The 11,735-nt window shown below is 37.1% G+C and overlaps 1 non-coding gene across 1 annotated transcript; it reads left to right on the forward strand.

The window, feature by feature from the left end:
• Nucleotides 1-10,074: 10,074 nt before the first annotated feature.
• LOC128578727 (U6 spliceosomal RNA) lies at nt 10,075-10,181 on the forward strand. The gene has a single exon (XR_008377862.1). It is a non-coding gene; the product is annotated as a U6 spliceosomal RNA (small nuclear RNA).
• Nucleotides 10,182-11,735: the final 1,554 nt, after the last annotated feature.

Below are 11,735 nucleotides of genomic sequence, written 5' to 3' on the forward strand. Positions count from 1 at the left end.
GGGTAAGGGCTGGGACTATTTCCTGTCTTAACCTGCACTGAATTCATCTGGATTAGTACAGTGTTTATGTCAATGAAAACCAGAGATGGACAATGTTTAAAGAGATCTTATTCAAGAACTGTAACAACAGAGGAAGAGAACTCAGTATAGAACTTGAGCACAATTCTGAATACAACAAGGAAAAGTGGTGGTTTATAGGCAAGGAGAAGGATCATAGATCTGTGAATGGAAACTTACTTGGAGGGTAGTATAATTCTTATTAAACCAATCTAATGCAATTCTTGTTGAAGTTAGGCCAAGGTGATCAAATACCGCCTTGGGGGTGGTGGAAAATGAGGAATTCGATCAGATATTGAGGATTATCAGTTAGCTAGTGTGAAGATTCTGGCTAAACAATCTTGATAGTGGTTTTGCTAAAACTGGGAGATGCAAAGATCAACAGGGAAGTCCCCAAATTAAGGCTTAATTCAGAAGAGGGTTCAGAGAAGACAGATTAAGATTTGGTCAAAGAGATTTTTTATCACCTAGCATATAGTAAGCAGTCAATATCTATGAAATGAATAAGTATATTTAGAGTTGATGAAAATTTGGTTAGTGTTATGACTATGATATAAAGTAATGTACTATTTATTTTAAAGGTATGTTTTTTAGTTTTAAAAATTGCTTTGCTTTGATATTTTCATCATTACATATATATGATCAGTTTTAATTTTTTTAGCTACTCTTTGCTGTAGTTAGTAAAACAAAATAAAAAATATCACGCTGTACTGAAGTCCAAGTATTTGTGATCAGCCTTATGTAGATCCTTTTTTCCAGACAAGGCTGTGCTACAATTCTTACCAAAGATGGTATAGAGACCACCTGAGAAGCAACTTTGCAATGAAGATTGCTAGACTATATTCCCAGAAATTTTGGTCTAGTAGGTCTAGGTTAGTGTTTAGGAATATTTAAAAATTTTCTCAGGCAATTTCAATGCCCATTGCAATCAGGGGGCCATTGATTTTTAATTATTTAGGAACCTGATAGTAAAGACATATGGTAAAAGACAATACATTTAGTATATTCTTTTTTAGAAACTCACTTAAGAGGTGGTACCTGTGGTGGGTAGGGCACTAGCCACATAAACCCAGGCTATCAGGTTCAAATCCGGCCCAGGCCAGCTAAACAACAATTACCCATGCAACAATAAAACAGCTGGGCATTGTGACTGGCACCTGTAGTCCCAGCTACTTTGGAGGCTGAGGCAAGAGAATCGCTTAAGCCCAAGAGTTTGAGGTTGCTGTGAGCTGTGACACTACGGCACTCTACTGAGGGTGACATAGTGAGACTCTGTCTCAAGAATAGAACAAGAAAAACTCAGCCCTGAGGCAGGAGGATTGCCTGACCTCATGGGTTTGAGACCAGTCTGAGCCAGAGTGAAACCATGTCTCTGTCTCCAAAAATAGCCGGGCCTTGTGGTGGGTCCCCCTAGTCCCAGCTACTCAGGAGGCTGAGGCAAAAGGATAGTTTGTTCCCAGGAGTTTGAGGTTGCTGTGAGTTATGACATTAGGGCACTCTACTGAGGGTGATAAAGTGAGACTGTGTCCAAAAAAAAAAAAAAAAAAAAAAAACAGCAAGCTCTCCTAATGTGCTTACTTGGTACCAGTCACTGATCAAAGTACTTTACAAACTCATTTGATCTTCATAACAAACCTTTGGGGGAGGCATTATTTATCTGTCCATATTATAGACCAGAAAACTCAGACATAAGAGATAAAAAAACCTTTAAATAACATCAAATGCACAGAGTTAGAGAATAAAACAGTAGTTCTAAGGGCACTTGGTTGTGAGAAGAGGAAGAAGTAATAGTGGTATGTAGATCAAAGGATACAATGTAACAAATATGTAGGATGAAAAAGCCTAGAGATCCAATGTACAACATGAGGACTATAGCTAATAATATTGTGTTGTATTTGAGATTTTTGCTAAATGTGTAGATGTTAGCTATTTTCACCACACATACACACAAAATTGGTAACTGACATGATGGATATATTAACTTGCTTTACTAATCTCTTTCCTGCCTTTATGTATGTGCATATCTCATAACATCATGTTGTATACCTTTAACATGCACAATAGAATTTATTTTAAAAAGCCATAAAACTTGCCCAAATTCATTATAGCTCTTATACCAAGTCTAGGCAGCCCCCAGAGTCTGCATTTACTGTTTTTGCCTGGAAATATTTTTAACATCAAAATTGTTCCAATATTGCTTGACCCTCTAATAAATATGCATTCACTGACACTGGATCACACAAAAAATAAAATTTTAAAACTGGGATTTAAATACGTCTAACAGAAGTTGGGTATTGCAAAATATCTAGGCAGAAATTTTTTAGATGAAAGTTCGTAGCTAATTTTCTTTTCATATGTGATATCTTATATTCAGGTCACAGATTTTGTTCAGACATAGTGTTTGGAGGTTTGAACTTGAGAATTTGAGCAATTCATGTTTATATTAAAGGAGAAAAACACAATTGTTTTAGCTAAGGAAAATCCAAAGAGATTCTCGCCATATTTTCATGGGATGGATTTGGAGGTCTAGCATTGGGGCTTTCAAGTACCTTTCAAACTCTAATAATCATCCTTGTCTTAGTGTTTGCTGGTGTTGCTGTGGCCAATGTGTGAATTCCCAAGTTTTAAATGCTGTTGTATTCCTGCTGTCATACCTGATTATACAACAATTGATCATCCAACACAATGAATAAGAAGGCCTGATGCCTGTAGAGATCAAAGCAACTACGATCAAAAACATGTTACATGATCATGACCCATCAAATAGTGCAGGTATCTGGATTGATCAAATCCCCAGAAGATAATGGCATATCCTTCAGCTTAGGTTGAAGAATGATCAGAAGTTGGGGGCAGGAGCATTAAAATGAAAAATGGTCCTGCTAGCATCTCTGCTCTGAAGGGGGAATTGAGAAGTGAAAGTGCTGGAAGTTCTAGCCAATACAATTAGGCAAGACAAGGAAATAAAGGGAATCCAAATGGGAGCAGAGGAGATCAAACTCTCCCTCTTTGCTGACGACATGATCTTATACTTAGAGAACCCCAGAGACTCAACCACAAGACTCCTACAAGTCATCAAAAAATACAGTAATGTTTCAGGATATAAAATCAATGTCCACAAGTCAGTAGCCTTTGTATACACCAATAACAGTCAAGATGAGAAGCTAATTAAGGACACAACTCCCTTCACCATAGTTTTAAAGAAAATGAAATACCTAGGAATATATACCTAACGAAGGAGGTGAAGGACCTCTATAAAGAAAACTATGAAATCCTCAGAAAGGAAATAGCAGAGGATATTAACAAATGGAAGAACATACCATGCTCATGGACGGGAAGAATCAACATTGTTAAAATGTCTATACTTCCCAAAGCAATCTACCTATTCAATGCCATTCCTATCAAAATACCAACATCGTACTTTCAAGATTTGGAAAAAATGATTCTGCGTTTTGTATGGAACCGGAAAAAAACCCGTATAGCTAAGGCAGTTCTTAGTAATAAAAATGAAGCTGGGGGCATCAGCATACCAGATTTTAGTCTGTACTACAAAGCCATAGTGCTCAAGACAGCATGGTACTGCCACAAAAACAGAGACATAGACACTTGGAATCAAATTGAAAACCAAGAAATGAAACTAACATCTTACAACCACCTAATCTTCGATAAACCAAACAAGAGCATACCTTGGGGGAAAGACTCCCTATTCAATAAATGGTGTTGGGAGAACTGGATGTCTACATGTAAAAGTCTGAAACTGGACCCACACCTTTCCCCACTCACAAAAATTGATTCAAGATGGATAAAGGACTGAAATTTAAGGCATGAAACAATAAAAATCCTCCAAGAAAGCATAGGAAAAACCCTGGAAGATATTGGCCTGGGGAAAGACTTCATGAAGAAGACTGCCATGGCAATTGCAACAACAACAAAAATAAACAAATGGGACTTCATTAAACTGAAAAGCTTCTGTACAGCTAAGGAGACAATAACCAAAGCAAAGAGACAACCTACACAATGGGAAAGGATATTTGCATATTTTCAATCAGACAAAAGCTTGATAACTAGGATCTATAGAGAACTCAAATTAATCCACATGAAAAAAGCCAACAATCCCATATATCAATGGGCAAGAGACATGAATAGAACTTTCTCTAAAGATGACAGACGAATGGCTAACAAACACATGAAAAAATGTTCATCATCTCTATATATTAGAGAAATGCAAATCAAAACAACCCTGAGATATCATCTAACCCCAGTGAGAATGGCCCACATCACAAAATCTCAAAACTGCAGATGCTGGCATGGATGTGGAGAGAAGGGAACACTTTTACACTGCTGGTGAGACTGCAAACTAGTACAACCTTTCTGGAAGGAAGTATGGAGAAACCTCAAAGCACTCAAGCTAGACCTCCCATTTGATCCTGCAATCCCATTACTGGGCATCTACCCAGAAGGAAAGAAATCCTTTTATCATAAGGACACTTGTACTAGACCGTTTATTGCAGCTCAATTTACAATCGCCAAAATGTGGAAAGAGCCTAAATGCCCACCAACCCAGGAATGGATTAACAAGCTGTGGTATATGTATACCATGGAATACTATTCAGCCATTAAAAAAAATGGAGACTTTACATCCTTTGTATTAACCTGGATGGAAGTGGAAGACATTATTCTTAGTAAAGCATCACAAGAATGGAGAAGCATGAATCCTATGTACTCAATTTTGATATGAGGACAATTAATGACAATTATGGTTATGGGGGGGAAGCAGAAAGAGGGAAGGAGGGAGGGGGGTGGGGCCTTGGTGTGTGTCACACTTTATGGGGGCAAGACATGATTGCAAGAGGGACTTTACCTAACAATTGCAATCATTGTAACCTGGCTTATTGTACCCTCAATGAATCCCCAACAATAAAAATAAATAAATTAAATAAATTAAAAAAAAGAATTAGCTCAAAAATAGGACTCCAAAACAAACTGTACCAAATCATAATCACAGACTATTAAAGCTTATAGTCTTTAACACCAGCTCTTTCAGACCCATATTTTCTGGAGGAAAACCACAACTGGTGTAATACTAACAACAGTACCTCTGCAGAGATTCATGTATTCTAAAGATTTCAGGCTGGGCACATGGTTCACACCTGTAATCCCAGCACTTTAGGAGGCCTAGGTGTCTGGATCAGTTAAGCTCAGAATTCCAGATCAGTCTGAGCAATGTAGAGACACCCCTGTCTCTACTATATACATATTATGAAAAGGGATTTTTTTTTTTTCTAGACAGAATCTCACTTCATTGCCCTTGGTAGAATGCCGTCATGTCACAGCTCAAAGCAATCTCAAACTCTTGGGCTTAAGCGATTCTCCTGCCTTAGCCTCCCAAGTAGCCTGAACTATAGGCGCCCACCACAATGCACGGCTATTTTTTGTTGTAATTGTCATTGTTGTTTAGCTGGCCCGGGCTGGGTTCGAACCTGCCAACCTCGGTGTATGTGTGTGGCGCAGTAATCACTGAGCTATGGGTGCTGAGACAGAAAAAAAAGGGAATTTTTAAAATAGAAATATTTCACTGGCTACTCCCATTACCCCTTAGTTGAAAAATTTGATCAAATTCCTGCTAATACCATCCTGTTACAAAACTAACTTCAGCCTCCAAGATTCCTTAAGCCCCCCTCTTGAATTTCTTTGAGGTGTGGCATGAATTCCCCTTTGCTACACGAAGCAAGCTAATACACTTAACTGACTACAGTTGTGTGCCTGGTAGTCTTTAGCTGGCTGTGTTTAATATCCCTTTTAACACAGAGTAAGAAACCCTCTACTGAAAGAGGTCTTCTAATCATTCTTCCTTACCATGTACAGGCTGTGTCTGTACAAATGTATTGTGTACCCTTATATTTACTACTAATAGTCCTATTTTATGGTGCTGATTTCATTAGTGTTAAACTGGCAATTATGTTTGTGTACATGATCCAAATTAGCACAGTTATATACCTTTTATGAAAATGTGAATTTGACCACATTCAATAATATCATGAGTATATTAATATTGAGTCAGACTCTCTGTGCTCAACAGTGACTAGTCCATCATTTTTCAGGAGTGATTTAAGTACTTAGAGATCTATAACTGTGCGGTGCCTTGCATGAGAAATGTTCACTCTCTTTTCCTTACCTCACCAGACAGCCATTGATAGAGAACTTCAGTGTCTAGCCCTGTCACTTTGACATCTTTACTTAGAGTTAAATTTACTTTCAACAATAAAGATGCAAGAAATAATTCTTCAAAGGTTATGCATCAGAATACTGTCTATTTCTATTTCTGTCTCTGTCCATAACAGAAATACTGCATCTCTATACACACATAAACACAAACACACTTTTTTTTTCTTTAGAAAAGTAACCCCTTTAGCATATTCTTTCTAACTTGGAAGACTACTGAAAAGTTACTTTTTAATTGTCTCCCATAAACAGGCAGTTGTGGTGGCCTTCTAATTAATAATTCGTTTTTTTTTTTTTTTGGACAAGGTCTTGCTTTATTGCCCAGGATAGACTATAGTGGTGTATGATCATAGGTGACTGCAATTGCCATCTCCTTGGCTCATGTGCTTCTCCTGTCTCAGCCTCCTGAGTAAGCAGGACTTTAGACACATTCCACTGTCCTTGCCATTTTATCATTTTTTTAATACTATGAGTTTCTTTGTAATGGGAAGAATATTAATTTATTTTTAATTAAAAAAGGATATGCCTACGAATGAAAGATGTTATGTAAGTAGTACATGTTTCCTCTTCAAATGAGAAATAAGCTACTATATAGTGAACTGTGCAGACAACCTACCCACCCATTCATATGTTGACACCATAATCCCCCCCACTGTGACTGTACCTGGTGATGAATGTTTTTGAATTTGTTTAAGGTTAGCACATCAAAACCACAATGAAATATCAATTGATTCCAAGTAAGAATGGCTTTTATCAAAAAGTCCCGGGCGGAGCCTGTAGTTCAGTGGGTAGGGTGCCAGCCATATACACCTAAGCTGGTGAGTTCGAACCCTGCCCAGACCAACTAAACAACAATGACAACTGCAACAAAGAAATAGTCTGGTGTTAAGGCAGGTGCCTGTGATCCCAACTACTTGGGAGTCTGAGGCAAGAGAATCACTTAAGCCCAAGAGTTTGAGGTTAATATGAGCTGTGATGCCATGGCACTCTACCCAGGGTAAGACATAGCAAGTCTCTGTCTCAAAGAAAAAAAAAAGTTCCAAAATGTGGCTTAGCACCCATAGTTCAGTGGTTAGGGCACCAGCCACATTCACCAAGGCTGGTGAGTTCCAACCCAGCCAGGGCATGCTAAACAATGACAACAATAGCAAAGATAAAAAAATAGCTGGGCGTTGTGGTGGGCACCTGTAGTCCCAGCTACTTGGAGGCTGAGGCAAGAGAATTGCTTAAGTCCAAGAATTTGAGTTTGCTGTGGTCTGTGATGCCATGGCACTCTACCGAGGGCAACATAGTGAGACTCTATCTCAAAAAAAAAAAAAAAGTCCCCAAACAATAAACGCTGGCGTGGATGGAAAGATAGATTCTATGGGAATAGTATGGAGATTGTTTGCAGAACTAAAAACAGACCTATCATTTGATCTAGCAATCCCAGTACTAGGTATTTACTCAAAGGAAAAAAATGTGATTTATAAAAAAGATACCTTTACCAGAATATTTGAGCAGCATAATTCACAATTGCAAAGATGCCCAGCAATACATGAGTGGACCAGTAAAATGTGGTATATGTACAGAATGGAGAAATACTCAGTCATAAAAAATGATGAACTAATACCTCTTGTATTAACATGGGTGGATCTGGCAACCATTCTTTTAAGTGATGTATCATAAGAATGGAAAAACAAACACCACATGTACTCACCACCATTTGGAACTAATTGATCAACACTTCACATATGGAAATTATATTCATCAGATAGTAAGTATGGGGGAGAAACGAGGGGTAAATTCACACCTAACAGGTATAATGCATGCTATCTGGGTGATGGGCACACTTATAAATTTACTTAAATGATATAAAAGCAATTTATGTAACCTAAATATTTATACTTCTGTGATATTCTGAAAATTTTCAAACAGAATGTAATTAAGGATAAGTGAAGTCAGAGGGTGGGGTTACAATCCTATCTGATTTGTGGACTTATAGGATGAGAAGAGATACATCTCTCTCCATAGACAGACTGAGGAAAGTCCCAGTGAACACACCTTGAGAAGATGGCTGTTGGTAAGCTAGGAAATGAGACTTTGTGAGAATCTGACTATACATTGGCACCCTGTTCTCTGATTTCCTAGTCTCTAGAACTGTGAACATAATTTTTTTTGTTTGTTTAATCCACCTAGTCTGTGGTATTTTTTTGTGGCAGCCCTAGCAAACTACAACACATGTTTTCAGTCATATATGAATTGTATCCTGCCTGCTGTCCAAAAAGATTTGAATTGGCTGAAATAGGACTCTAATTGTAAGTTCTGTTAAGTGAGGGGAATTGACTTAGACTCCAAAGAGGATGTCTTTGGAAGAGGTATGAAGTGCTTGTTAAGATGGTGGGAGCAGTACACACAAAGGCATAAAGATGTGGCTGTATGACCTATGGGCAGGTGATAAGACCAATTGAGTGTAGAGATGAAAGAAGAACACCAGACAATTTGGCTTTCATTTACCCATGAAATACCCTTTCAATATTGTTACTAAACATTCACCATTGACAAAGAGAAGCTGTCAGGTTTAATAATGTCCTCTGAAATTTTTTTAAGCCATATTTTAGTTGAAGGTATATTATCAATTTTAAAATTCTAAAATATTGAGAGAAACTGTGTAAACAGTACAGAATTCCTTAGGATTATTTCTTGCAGCTGGGTGTGAATCCACTGTTAACCTGAAAATAAAAAGTTTAATTGAAAAATTGAAGTCTCAAAAGTTTAAAATAGAATTTGGAATAATATTCCAAAGTTTACAACTTAAAATTATGATATTTTAGATATTTAGAAATATTATAGATAATTCTGGATCTGCACTAACTTGCATATTCTGTGTTTTTAAGAAATGAGATTACTGATCAGCAAAGGCCCAGTTTACCTAGATACTCAAAGAAATAGCAATCCTACCCTAAGGGGGTGCCTAATGGGCTCCTGTTAGACTACCAATTAGGGTCCTGATTTTGTAAGTCTTCCAAAATCTTTGTTAATGTTTTATATTTTCACTTTAGTTTTGATGATGCCCTGTTATCTACTACATAAAGTACATTACAAAAATAAAAAAGGCTGGGGTGGCGCCTGTGGCTCAGTGAGTAGGGTGTCAGCCCCATATACTGAGGGTGGTGGGTTCGAACCTGGCCCCAGCGAAACTGCAACAACAACAACAAAAAAATAGCTGGGTGTTGTGGAGGCAAGAGAATCGCCTAAGCCCAAGAGGTAGCTGTGAGTTGTGTCTCCATGGCACTCTACTGAGGGCAACAAAATCAAACTCTGTCTCTAAAAAAAAAAAAAAAGAAAAGAAAAAAGAATGAAAGAAAAAAGTCTGAAATGCAAATGAGATAACAGAACAAGCGAAATAATATCTATTCATATAATTTGATGTGTTCTTTGACCTTTGTACTGGGCCACTGCCATCTGTACCCCATCAGCAATTACCTATTAAACTCTGGAAAATCATTTTATCATTGAAGGAGACTTGTATTTCATAAAGAGAAAGAATTAAGTGTATAAATTTTGAGGTCAATAGGAAAGCAAAGGTCAATAATAATGTTGAGAAAATGATACGTGTTAAATGTCGATGTTTTATGAGGCATCTGGTTTATAGAGTGGTAACTACAAAATGACTCTTGGGAGTCTGTGTTAGAAACATTCAAGTCTAACCTGGCTTATTGTACCCTCAATGAATCCCCAACAATAAAAAAAAAAAAAAGAAAGAAACATTCAAGTCTAAAAAACCCTAAATTTCTTTTTTAAGAAATACTTCAACCTGTGCTCCCATTGACAGCACATATACTAAAACTAGAATGATACAGAGAATATTAGCATGGCCCCTGTGCAAGGAAGACATACAAATCTGTGAAGTGTTCATATTTTTAACAAAGTTATTTCAGACTAATTTTAAGTAGCATGAATATGACTTAATATCAGTGTTTGAGAAGATGGATGGAGAAATGGTTTGATTGATTTTGCATTAATAATTTACTAAATACATTTAATCATTCTTTTTTTGACAAAGATTTAGGGACTGTTTACTAAGGTCCAAACACAATGGTTCTAGACATATAAAAAGATATGTTTTCTAGTCAGTTTAGACAGATTGGCCTCCCAAGTGGAATGTCCGATATGCAATGTATTTGAGGGGGGTTAGCGGTGAAGTGGGAGTCACTGGATGTTGCAAGGCCTTTTAAAAAGTATTACCAGTTAGGCATTTATGCCAGGAACTTTAGCCGTTATTTTCTTTAATTCTTACCAGAAGGCTATGGAGATGGGAGTTAGCCTTATTTTACAAAGGAGGAAATGTGAAATTTGTTATTTTTTTACTTTGCCATGCATTATTTCTTCAAGCTGCTTACATCAAATTATACAATCATCTTGTTTTTTGTTTACTCCTGCCCACCCAGCATGTACATTTACAAATAGAAATCTGTGTTACTCATTGCTGTGTCCTCAGTGTCCAGATCAGTTTATGGCCTATATTTAGTATTTATTACCATTAGTTGAATTCATGTAATATATACATCAAAATTTATTTTCTTATCATTATTTTTATTATTAACTAATTAAAGAGGTATATGTGCACTCCAGTTGGGCTGTACAAAACAATGTATTAGACAGCAGGGAGGATAAAAAAGCTGTTAGAACTTTTTATTCATGTTTGACTATTGTTCTAGCCAAATGAAGAGTGGTGGTCTAGGTGACTGCAGTTAGGCATTGATGCCATCCTGGGGATGTTGAACTTTACCTTGAAAGACATGGAAACAAAGTTTAAAGCAGCAAATATGGAGTGATGAGGCAGGGACCAGATCTTAGAGTAGTGCCTTGGAATTACAGTTGAGAAGTTTGGTCTTCAACAAGCAGAAAAACAGAAGTCATTGAAAATGTTTAAGCTGGAAAGCAACATGATACATTTACATTTTAGGTAAAAAGGTCATTCTGTCAACCCAATGAAGGATGGCAAGACCAAGAAAAGCTTAAGGCAAAAACTAATCTCGTTATTTCAGCCACTGATTTAAAGAAAAGAAACAACTTTCCTATGAGATAATTTTTAAAGAATTTCAAATTCGCCTTTTGAAACAATTGAATTAACCTATTGTGTATACCTAACAACCATTTCCTCATACTTTCCTCCATGTTTCTTTAATACAGTCCTGCCTCAATTCTTTCTTTTTCTTTCTTTCTTTCTTTTTTTGGTACAGGTACTCATTCTTTCACCCAGTCTAGAGTGCTGTAGTTTCATCACAGTTCACTGTAGACTTCAATTCCTTGGCTCAAGCCACTGTATGGCTTCAGCCTCCCAAAGTGCTTGGAGTACAGGGATGAGCCACTATGCCCAGCCCTGCTTCTTCTTCTCTCTTTTTTTTTTTGTCCATTAATTCGGAGAAATTTCTTATGTTACACTTTTCTAAGTCACCTTCTCAAATACTCAGATT

Source organism: Nycticebus coucang, chromosome X (genome assembly GCF_027406575.1).
Source record: "Nycticebus coucang isolate mNycCou1 chromosome X, mNycCou1.pri, whole genome shotgun sequence".
Taxonomy (NCBI): Eukaryota; Metazoa; Chordata; class Mammalia; order Primates; family Lorisidae; genus Nycticebus; species Nycticebus coucang.